This window comes from Capsicum annuum, chromosome 7 (genome assembly GCF_002878395.1).
Source record: "Capsicum annuum cultivar UCD-10X-F1 chromosome 7, UCD10Xv1.1, whole genome shotgun sequence".
NCBI lineage: Eukaryota > Viridiplantae > Streptophyta > Magnoliopsida > Solanales > Solanaceae > Capsicum > Capsicum annuum.
Genome location: NC_061117.1, coordinates 23,340,908 through 23,353,488, shown reverse-complemented (window position 1 = coordinate 23,353,488; position 12,581 = coordinate 23,340,908).

Below are 12,581 nucleotides of genomic sequence, written 5' to 3'. Positions count from 1 at the left end.
CTGATAGGAAATTGATTTTAGAACCGATCTTCTCCCAGACACTCGTCCTATCTCTATTCCCTATATAGAATGGCTCCAGTTGAGTTGAAGGATCTTAAGGGGCAATTGAATGATCTCCTTAATAAGGGTTTATCTGCCCTAGTGTTTCTCTGTGGGGTGCTCATGTTCTGTTCGTGCATAACAAGGATGGTTCCCTTCAGATGTGTATAGATTACCGCCAGTTAAATAGGGTGACTGTGAAAAATAAGTACCCTCTTTCGAGAAATGATAATCTATTCGACCAACTCCAGGGTAATAAATATTTTTTCTAAGATTGATCTCCAGTCCGGTTATCATCGATTAAAAATTAGGAAGGTGCATATCCTTAAGACTACTTTCCGCACCCAGTATAGGCACTCGAGTCCTTAGTCATGTCTTACGGGTTAACCAATGCCCCAGTGGCATTTATGGATCTTATTAATTAGCTATTCCACTAATTTTTAGATTTTTTGTCATTGTATTTATAGATGATATTCTGGTCTATTTCAAAAGTAAGACAGATCATGTTGATCCTCTCCGTTTAGTGTTGCAGACCCTTAAGGATCAGCGGTTGTATGCGAAACTTTCTAAGTGTGAGTTTTGGTTAAATGCAATGACATTTTTGGGTCATGTTGTTTCTAGTGAAGGGATCATAGTAGAACCACAGAAGGTTAATATAGTAAAGAAGTGGCCTAGACCCACGACTCCAACCGATACTCGGAGCTTCTTGAGTTTAGCTGGTTATTATAGGAGGTTTGTGAAAAGCTTCTCGTTGATTGTTGCACCTTTGAATAACTTGACTAATAAAAAGGTAAAGTTTCTATGGTTCAATGATTGCGAGGGGAGTCTTGAGAAGTTGAAAGGTAAATTGACTTTTGCTCCAGTTTTTACCCTGCTCGAGGGTACTAATTGCTTTATGGTTTATTGTGATACATTTTTTGTGGGACTTGATTGTGTATTAATACAGCATGGAAAGGTGGTAACATATCCCTCTAGGCAGTTGAAAGTTCGTGAGAAGAATTATCCGACTTATGATTTGGAGTTGCTGGTTGTGCTATTCACATTGAAAATTTGGCGATACTATCTATATGGGGTCCATGTTGACATTTATTCTGACTATAAGATCCTAAAATATGTATTCACCCAAAAGGAGTTAAATCTCAGGCAAAGGAGATGGCTTGAGGTGCTCAAGGACTATGACATAAGTCTCCACTATTACCCAGGTAAGGCTAACGTGGTTGTTGATGCTCTTAGCAGGTTATCTATGGGAAGTTTATCCCATGTGGACTAGAAAAAGTGGGTTTTGGTGAAATATATTCACCGTTTGGCTAATCTTGGAGTTTGTCTGTTAGATTCTAAGGATGGTGGTGTGTTTGTACAAGAGGTAGCGAGGTTATCTGTTAGAATTGAGGTGAAGGAGAAGCAGATGTTGGACCCTACCTTGAAGAAATCAAGGATGAATTAGGTAGGCAGAAAGTGATGGTTTTTTAGATTAGTGGTGATGGTATCTTGAGGTACCGAGGGAGGTTATGTATTCCCTATGTGGATGGGCTACGAGGTAGAATTTTGGCCGAAGCTCATGAGTCTCGATATACGGTTCATCCGGGTTCGACAATGATGTATCATGACCTTAAGAAGATTTATTGGTAGAATAACATAAAAAGGGACGTAACTAATTTTGTGGCTAAGTGCTTGGTGTGTCAAAGTTGGTGGAACACTTGATGCCCGTTGGATTGTCTTAATAAATTGAGTTTCCTGTGTGGACGTGGAAAGTGATTAATATGAATTTTTTTACCAGTCTACCGCGGTCTCAGAACCATTTTGATTCTATTTGGGTCATCGTGGATAAGATTACTAAGTCTGCTCATTTTATGACTGTAAAGATTAATTTTTCTGCCGAGGACTATGCAAGGAGGCTTATTCAGGAGATTATGAAATTGCATGGTGCTCCAATGTCTATCATTTCTTATTATGGTATTCAGTTCTCATTCTATTTTTGGCATTTATTTTAAAGAGTTTTAGGCACTAGGGTTAACCTTAGTACCGCTTTTCACCCGCAAACGATGGACAAGAAAAGGACCATTCATACATTGGAAGATAAGCTTCTAGATTGTGTGTTTGGCTTTGTGGTAGTTCGGTTGATCATTTGCCTCTCATCAAATTCGCTTATAACAACAAATATCACTCTATCATTGGAATGGCTCCGTTTGAGGCTTTGTATCGTAGAAGGTGTAGGTCTCCTATTGGGTGGTTTGAGTTTAGTGAGGATGGATTGTTTGGTCCCGACTTGGTTCATCAAGCTATGGAGAAGGTAAAGGTTATTTGGGATAGGCTTAAGACCGTCCAAAGTCGCCAAAATTCTTATAAGGACGTAAGGCAAAGAGAGTTAAAATTTGATGTTGGTGATTTGGTGTTCTTAAAGGTATCAGGAGTAATGAGATTTTGGAAGAAGAAAAAGCTCATCCCCCATTATGTGGGCCCATATTTGGTTTTGAATAGGGTGGTTAGTAAGGCTTATGAATTGGATTTTCCTTCTAGTTTCGGTTCCATTCATCCGGTCTTTCATCTTTCGTTGTTGAAGAAGTGTGTAGGTGATCCTTCTTTGATTATTACTTTGGAAAGTACGGGTATTTTGGACTCTTTGTCTTATGAAGTCCCAGTTATGAACTTGGATAAGAAAGTTCGTCGTTTGAGGACTAAGGACGTAGTGAAGGTTCTATGGAGAAACCAAAAGTTTGAAAAAACTACATGGGAAGCCGAAGCCGAAGAGGATATAAAGTCAAAGTATCCGTTCTTGTTCCCCGTTATAGATAATGGTGCTTAAGGTAAAACTTTCATTTTCCTCTTGTTACTTTCAGAGTTTTTTTTTGTTTGTTTTTTGTTATTCTAGCTATTTCTCATGCCATAAGTGTCCTAGCTCATCATTCGAGGACAAATGATCCTAAGAGGGGATAATGTAACACCCTCAAAATTTTGAGCATTTTATTTTTGGCCATTCCATGATCAAAATATCAATTTTTGACTTAAACTGTGTTTAGGCATGTGAATGAGGTGTCCCAGGAAAGTTTTGAAAGTTTTGGATAGGGTTCGGGGTGGTTTTGGACCCCGAAGGTAGTGAGCCTCCGTGATATCCCAGTGTCACGGAGGATAGCCTCTACTTTAGGGTCTGTGACACGAAGTATAATATCCGCGTAAAGCCTCTGCGATAAGGTTCGTGCCAAGGACCTATGTAAAAGCTAGTGCAGTTTTTGTTTTAATTAATTGGGATGAGGGATATTGGGGTCTTTTCACCTATATACGACCCTTAAACATAATATAGCCTATTCCTTTCAGTTTTAAGTGATAATATTTGTAATACCCCATGTTTGAAAGTCTCTGTGCATTATATGACTCACTTCCTTCAGTCGTACATACAACATATAAGAAGTATGTTGTAGTTGTATCCAAGACAACGTGGTATGATGGACATTATATTATAGGTATGACTTGAGCCTTAGAGTCGTAAGATAACCATACGAGTAGTATGAAGCGAATTCGTAAGTTTATCAGTGTAGACTTCTAAGATTTTGTCCAAGATATGAGTAGGGGGCTACAAGTCGTATGGAGATGATACTAGTCGTATGTAACCACTTGTATGATGATCAGTGTATACCATCCTTGATTTTGCCAATCTTACAAGTTGATGGACTTAGTCGTACCCTCACCATACGAGTAGTATGTTTGACTCTAAAGATTGGCGAGCAATTTCTATAAAAGTTTAGTTAAAGTGCTTTTTGTATTTTTCCCCTTTATAACTCCCAATCCACGACCTATAACCCTCCAAGAGGATTTATTTCCTTCTATTCCCCTATTAAATAACAACACCTTCCTTCTTCCATTTTCAAGGACTTGAAGTTTAGGGTTCCTCTCCTCAAATTTATCTTTCAAGTCCCAAGATTCAAGCTCTCTTCACAAGTAAAGAAACTTTAGGTATGTGTGGTTTATGAACAAGGTTACTTTTCCATCCTTGTGCCCAAAGTGCATGATATTGATATTGAATTTACTTGTTTTGAATTAGAGTTCATACCCAAATAGCCATAATCTTGAAGTATTATACTACCACGTAATTAAAAGCTTTAAGTGCATCAAGGCTACATATATTCATGTTTTGACTTGCAAGATTTGTATTATGATTTGAATTTCATTATCTTGACTAGATATTGTTGAAATATTTCAAGGTGATTATTGATTATGATGTTTTACTATGAAATTATATGAAATAAAGCATGAATTCCAAGTCCCTAGCACAAGCATTAAGTTTACAAGGAGGCTTAAGCCTTTGAAACTTCATTCACATACATTATAGCATGATTCAAGAAAGTTTGATCTTTGATCTAAAGATAAGATATGAAATCCACAACTATTCATCTTGATTATGATTTAAAGAAAAGAGAAGCATAACTGGTTTTTATTCCATAAACCCTTATGCTATTTTAAGGTGGATTTCTTAAAATATGAGCATATAAGTATTCTGGGAGTAGTATTTACCATCGAGAAAGGAATGCGGATGAGCGCATCCTAAATTCCTAGAAAGTACGAGCCACCGTAGGTTAATATTTTTCCCAATAGGGATAAGTATAGTGATCACTTAAGACAAGGTTCTATTCCGATGGCAAGGATAGAACAGCTCTCCCCAACATGGGTAAGACATTGGACTCTATGGTTGCTCACATGGTTTATGTCGGTTAGAAGAATCTCCTATAAGAAAGAATGAAAAGTAAATCCTTTAGAAACTAAGTGTCATGGCTCACAAAGTTTATCATTATGCTTTATTATTCGTGTTTATAATCTTGCAGTCTATTATCTTATTTAGATTCAAGGTGAGTCATTTACGCTTAGCATCCATCATTTGAAAGTTTACTTATATACTCTGTTATTGTTTTACTTATGCATTTACCTCACATACTCAGTACATTGCAAAGGTACTGACCCACATATATGTCTATGTGCTACATTGTTTTATACTATAGGTTCGGGTGCTCGTTTCCAACAGCATGATTGACTGCATGCATTAAAACCTATATCCCGACTTTTGGTGAGTCCTCATAGTTTGAGGACCTAGTTTATCAGATTTATGCTCATTGATAATAGTGTGTTAGTTATTTGATTTATGTTTATGTTTGGGTCAGTTAGGGTCTATCCCAGTGTCTCTCTAGACATTAATAAAGGCTTGTCAGACTAATTATGTTTTTAGTTCAAAGAATTTATTTAAAAATATTCAATTTAAAGACTTTTATTAAGATTTGAGATCGTTTACCTTCAAGTTACTATGTGTGTGAGTTCTCTTTTCACGTGAATTTCAAGCTAAACATATATAATGGGTTAGCTTTGGGCTATTCGTAGTTTTAAGCACCATGTGACGTCCAGGGGGTACTTTTAGGGAGATACAAACTTAGTATCAGATCCTAAGGTTTAAAGAGTCCTAGGGAGTCGGACAAGTCGCGTTACCTAGAGTCTTGATCATGGATATTAAGTGCGCCTCATTTATGAACAGAAGGCTACGAAACGATTTAAGAATCATCATTTCTTTCATGTTCTATAGTGCTTACAGTTGTCTCTATCTGCCTTAACTCATGCTTTTACGTGACAAAATATGCCTCCTCGCCGAGTCGATGCACGCAGAAATGATGATCAACCACCTCTGCATACCAGCCCTTTGAATGAGAATATATCTCATGCTAAATTTTGGGATACCTTTCAAGCATTGGCCCAATCTGTGAATGCAAATATTCAAGGAAACCAACAAGTAGCAGTCTTACTTCAGCAAAATAGTAATTTAGCGGCAGCTCAGATTCGGGACTTTATGAGGATGAATCCACTTGAGTTCCATAGGTTAAAGGTGGATGGGGATCCTCAACTCTTTATTGATGAGGTGATAAATATTACTCAGATTATGTATGTCATTGAATATGAGAGTGTAGAGTTGGACTCTTATGGGCTGAAGGATATCGCTTATGATTGGGTTGTTATGTGTAAGGAGGGTAAGGGTGAGAATGTAGCTCCTATAAGTTGGCAGCTATTTCAAAAAGCTTTTCTGGACAGGTTCTTTCTATGTGGGATGAGGAAGGATAAGCTGGAGAAGTTCATGAACCTGAGGCAGGGCTCTATGATAGTGAAGAAGTACTGCCTTAAGTTCACTCAGTTGTCTAAGTATGCTCCTGGGTGCTATCTGACTCTAGAGCTCGTATAAGTAAGTTTGTTACTAGGGTATCTGTTATGCTGGTCAAAGAGTGTAGGACTGCCATGCTGATTGGGGATATGGTTATTGCTCGGTAGATGGCTCATGCTCAATAGATTGAGGCAAAAAAGTTGAAGGAAATAGAGAAGAGAAATAAGAGGGCTAGAACTAGATAGTTTGAGTATAGTTAGCCACGGTCTGGAGAGGAAAACCATTCGCGGTTTTAGGGTTAATCATCAGTGCCTGTGCTATCTTCAGCAAACGCCCCTACACCCAGAACTAGGCAGGAGTAGTGGGGTAGAAATTCGAACTCCAGGACTCAAAACAGTGTAGTTGGGAGGCCTAGTTACTCGACATATATAAAATATGGCAGGACCCATCCTGGTGAGTTTTTGATGGGCAAAAGGGGTTGCTATGGTTGTGGCAAGCTATACCATAGAATCAAGAAGTGTTTGTATGCTAAGCACGCTATACCATAAAACCAAGAAGTGTCTGCATGCTAAGAAGGGAAGTAGGGATATTTGTCCTCAAACTCAGGTTACTACTACACCAACTCAGCCAGGTCACCCTGTTCCTCCACAAGGCGATCAACCAATATTGTTGGCAGTCAGCGCTAGAATTAATTTTATATTTTACCATACTATCAAGAGCAGGAGAGCTCACTAGATGTTGTCACTATTATACTTCATGTCTTTCACATTTGATGTATATGTTTTGCAAGACCCGAGATCAAATTTCTATTATGTAACTCCATTAGTTGCTGTAAAATTTTGGGGTAGGTCTTGAAATTCTCTCCTAGCCTTTCTCAGTTTCTACCCTAGTGGGTGAGTCAGTTATTGTTAGATGGGTCTATAGGGAATTCCCTATTAATATCCATCATAAGATCATACTAGATGACCTAATAGAGTTAGAAATGGTGGATTTTGATATTATTCTGGGCATGGATTGGCTCTATTCATGCTATGCATCAATAGATTGTTGCACCCATATAGTAAAGTTTCAATTTCCTGATGAGGCAGTTTTTGAGTGGAAGGGTAGTTCTGTGTCTCCCAAAGGTCATTTCATCTCTTATCTTAAGGCCAGAAGATTAATATCAAAAGGGTGCATTGTAATACCCCAAACTTTTCTTAAGCTTAATTTCGCCTCGAGAAGGTTAATGAAAGACTTTCTAAGTGAATATCATTTAAACCATATAGAATTTTCCTAATTTGACCTTTTATCATGTGGAAAATTTAATTATCTTTCCAACAATATAAGATCCACCCAAATCCGATAACCAGGCAAGAAGTTATGGCTAATTTAAGTGCTAGTCATAAAACAACGTCATTTTAGTGCTTGGCGCGTCGCGGAGAGGGTCTATTTGACAATTATCAATTTTCAGTGTAACTCCATGATAGCGATACGTCGCACTGAAGTTCTAGGTCCAAACCAATGGGATAGCGCAATACCACTGCATCGCGGTGACCCCCAGAATCCCGTTTGTCAAATTCCAGTGAGCAATCGCGATAGTGGTGCGTCGCGGTGGCCCATAAAATCAGGTTTTCCAATTCAATTTTTCCAGCTTCGTACAGATGTTAAAAAGTGCACTTTGAACTTTTTGAAAGCCTCTTAAATAGTCCAAACACCTAATCCAAGGTCATTCCAAGGATCGTATATGACTTTTCTCATAGAATTCTCTCAATTAAAAACCCTACGCATCCAAACCCAATTCCAAGAATCTACTAAGTTCACCATTAATTCTTCAAATTGATTCAAGAATTGGATTCCTTAAACCAAGAGCATCAAGAATATCCATTCAAGTGAATGAATAGAGTCCCAAGGGCTAGAGTTCATCCAAAGCTCCTAATTCAAGGTATGTGGGGTTTGAACAAAAATACTTCTTTCGTTCTTGTGTCCAAAGATTCAATTTTTATAAATGAATTTCATACTTTTGCAAGTGGGTCTATACCAAAATTATATTATTTTGAGAATATGAATTGATAAGTTGTTCAAGCTTGGAATTGCATGATTATTTCACTTATTTATGATTTGAATTGATAATTCATGCTATAAATTGCACATTCCTATATTGATGTGATATTTTCAAGGGTTTCCAAGATTGGTGTCATCAATTAAGTTTTATTGTGAAATTATGATCCTTTAAGAATATACATGCCTTAAGTCCAAGAATGAATTCTTGATACTTTCTAAAGTTTTTCTAGAAGTGTATTGATATTTCCATGCTATTAAAGTTTTAAATCCTATTGGTGATAGTTTACCAAAGTTTCAAGAAAATAGTTAATTTTAATCCTAAGCTAAGAAAGAAAATCCACACCATTTGATTTAAGCTAAAGGGAAACATAGTTGGCTTCCATTGCATATTTCTTAGTTGCTTAAGGTGAATTTTTCTTAAAAGTTCTGAGCTTAAGTAATGGAGTAGTATTTAACACCGAGTTGGGCTTGATTCCAAGGTCTCATGCCCCAAAACTACGAGCCACCGTAGGATTGATTTACCCTAAGTGGGCTAAGCTAGTGATATCTAAAAGTAGAAGGTTCTACTCCGACGGCAAGGATAGAACAGCTCTCCCCAGCGTGGGCAATACGTTGGACTCCATGTAGCTCACATGGTTTATGTCGGTTAGAAGAAACTCCCAAGTTTCCTAGAGTTTCAAGTCTTAAAGTTATTAAGGTTTTAAGTCCTTGAGTTTCAAAGAAGTTCCTTGTTTTCAAAAGACTAAAGTGCATGTTCTAAAAGTTGTTGTTTTAAGAGTTCAACTAGTTTACAAGCTGGAGATCAAAGAAAGAATACAGATTTAGAGTAAAGTGTAATGGCTCACATGAATTATACTACATGTTTCATTATTCATGATTTATGAGAGTTTTATTCAAGCTATGTGAGTCATCTACAAACCATGTATGTTTTCCATAAAGATATAATGTATTGATATTTAGTTTCATACACCCCCATATACTCAGTAAATTCCCAAGTGTTGATCCACATATACGTCTGTATGATACATTATCTCATAATGTAGGTTCAGGTGCTCAGTCCCAGCAACGTCAGTGATCTCGAGTACCTTTATCTACATCTCCACTATGGTGAGTCCTCTTGGTTCGAGGACCTATCTCCAGACCCTTCAATATTTTTAGTAGTTATCTTCTCCTTTCAGTTTAGTTTGAGTCGGTTGGGGATCTGTCCCAATGGCTCCCTAGGTTGTTGAATAGTAGAGGCTTGTCAGACTAAATGGTGAGTATATTTAGATTTGTAGTATTTTGTTACTTTTATAGTACTTATTCGGATTTCTGTTAGACATGATATGACATGATTCCTTATTTTGCTCCCATTATCTTTAAGTAAGCTTTATACTAAGTAGCAGGCTCAATGGGTTAGCTTGGGGCTACTTGTAGCCTTAAGCACCGTGTGACGCTTCGAGACAGTATTTTGGGGCGTTACAAACTTGGTATCAGAGCCTAAGGTTTTAGGAGTCCTAAGAAGTCTGACAAGCCGCGTTAAGTAGAGTTTTGATCATCGATGTGTAGCACGCCAGATCTATGAGCAAGAGGCTACAAGACATTTTAGGAAAAATTTGTTTCTTTCAGATTCTATCGTGCCTACAGTTGTCTCTCCCGGCTATTGATTCGTGCTCTATTATTTTAGAAAATGTCTCCCTGAAGAGAGAATGCCCATAGAAACAATAACAAGCAACCCCAGCCTGTTGATCCCTTGAATGATACTGTGTCTCATGCTGAGTTTTGGGTGGCCTTTCAGGCATTACCCTAAGCAGTTACCACTAATGTTTAGGCGAATAACTAGGCCGCAGTTCTGCCTCAGTAAGGAGGTGATTTACCCACTGTTAGGATCTGTGATTTTATGAGTATAAACCTTCCAGAGTTCTATGGGTCGAAGGTAGGTGAGGACCTACAGTTGTATCTCGAGGAGGTAAGGAAGATCACCTAAGTAATGCATATCTCAGAGGGTAAAAGTGTTGAGCTGGCGTCTTATAGGTTGAAGGACATTGCTTATGACTGAGTTGTTGCATGGATGAAGAATAGAGGGGAAGATGATGCTTTCGTTACTTGGCAGGTATTCCAAGATGTATTCTTGGACAAGTTCTTCCCACTAGAGATAAGGGAAGAAAAGATAGAGGAATTCATAAACTTAAGGTAGGGCCCCATCACTATTAAGGAGTACTACATGAATTTCAATCAGTTAGCTAAATATGCTCCTGACTTGATTTCTGACACCCAAGCTAGTATGAGTAAGATCATGACTGGAGTATCTGAACTGGTGTTGAAAGAGTGTAGGACTGCTATGCTTAAAAGAGACATGGATCTTGCTAGGCTGATGATTCATGCCCAGTAAATAGAGGCAAACAAGATAAGGGAAAGAGATAGAGTGAGGGGAAACAAGAGGGCTAGATCTGAGCAACATGAGTATGGTCAGGCTAGGTCCCATGGAGGAAACCGTCCAGATTTTCAGAGTCGTTCGTCCATGCCAGCACCTTCTTCAGCTAGTGCTCTCGTGCACAGAAATAGGTAGGAAAAAGGGAACAGGCCTTCTATTTCCAAGTCCTAGAACAGTATAAGTAATAGGCCTAATTATCCTCCCTGTGCTAAGTGTAGTAGGACCCATCCCGGTGAGTGCTTGGCCGAACAGAGGGGTTGTTTTAGTTGTGACAAGTTAGACCACAGACTTAGAGAGTGTCCGCATGCCAGGCAGGGGAACAGAGATATGCGACCTCAAATTAGGCTAATAGTGCCCTAGCTCCTTTATCCCGTCCAACTCCTCCTCAGGACTTCTTCCAATACTGCTGGCAGTCAGTGCCAGAACAGGTTCTATGCCTTACCATCATATCAGGAGCAGGAGGATTCTCCCAATGTTGTTACTGGTATGCTCCACGTCTTTCACTTTGATGTTTATGTGTTGTTAGAACCCGGGTTAAGTTTCTCTTTTATGACCCCACTTGTAGCTATGAGTTTTGAAATAAGTCCCGAAAAGATTCCTGATTCTTTCCTAGTTTCTACTCCAATGGGGGAGTCAGTTGTTGCTAAACAAGTGTATAAAAAGTATCTCGTTACTGTTCTTCATAGATTCATACTTGTTGATTTAATAGAGTTGGACATGGTGGATTTTAACCTTATTCTAGGTATGGATTGGCTTCATTCCTGCTACGCATCTACAGACTGTCGTACCTATGTGGTTAAGTTTCAGTTTTCAAATGAGCCAGTCTTCGAGTGGTCCGGGAGTTCAGTATCTCCCAAGAGTCATTTTATATCCTATCTCAAAGCCAGAAAGCTAATATCCAAAGGTTGCATTTATCAACTAGTTTGAGTTAAGGACACTAGGTCTGAGGCTCCAACCATTCAGTCAGCCAACATTGTTAATGAGTTCCCTGATGTTTTTTTGAAAGATCTCTCAGGGGTACCTTCTGGTAGAGAGATAAAATTTAGGATTGACCTTCTTCCCGATACTCAGCCTATTTCTATTCCTCCCTACCGTGTGGCACCTGTAGAGCTTAAGGAGTTGAAAGAGTAACTCAAAGATCTTTTAGAAAAAGGTTTTATAAGGCCCAGTGTGTCACCTTGGGGCGCACCTGTTCTATTCATGCAAAAGAAAAATGGTTCTTTGTTTATATGCATTGACTATCATCAGCTTAATAAGGTCACTGTCAAGAATAAGTATCCTCTTTCGAGAATTGACGACCTGTTTGATCAGTTGCAAGGTGCAAGTTATTTCTCAAAGAAAAACCTTAGATCCGGCTATCATCAACTTAGAGTAAGGGAGTATGATATCCCAAAGACATCCTTCCGAACCCATTATGGTCACTTTGAGTTTCTAGTCTTGTCTTTCGGGCTAACCAGTGCTCTAGCGGCTTTCATGGACCTCATGAATCGAGTGTTCAAGCAGTATCTTGATACGTTTGTCATCGTTTTCATAGATGATATCCTTGTTTACTCCCGTACTGAGAATGACAATGTGAATCATCTTAGAATTATTTTGCAAACTCGTAGAGATTATTAGTTATTCTCCAAATTCATCAAGTGTGAATTTTGGCTAAAATCAGTAGCCTTTCTGGGTCATATCATTTCAGCCGAAGGCATTAGAGTTGATCCCCAAAAGACAGAAGTTGTAAGAAATTAACCCAGACTTATCTCTCCGTCAGACATTAGGAGTTTCTTGGGTATAGATGGCTACTACCATTGTTTTGTTGAAGGTTTATCTTCTATTGCATCCCCCATAACTCGGTTGACCCAAAAGAAAGTTAAGTTTCTTTGGTCAGATTCCTGTGAGAAGAGTTTTCAAGAGTTGAAGACTCGACTCACCTCAGCCCCTGTGTTGACTTTGCCTGATGGTATGGATGGTTTT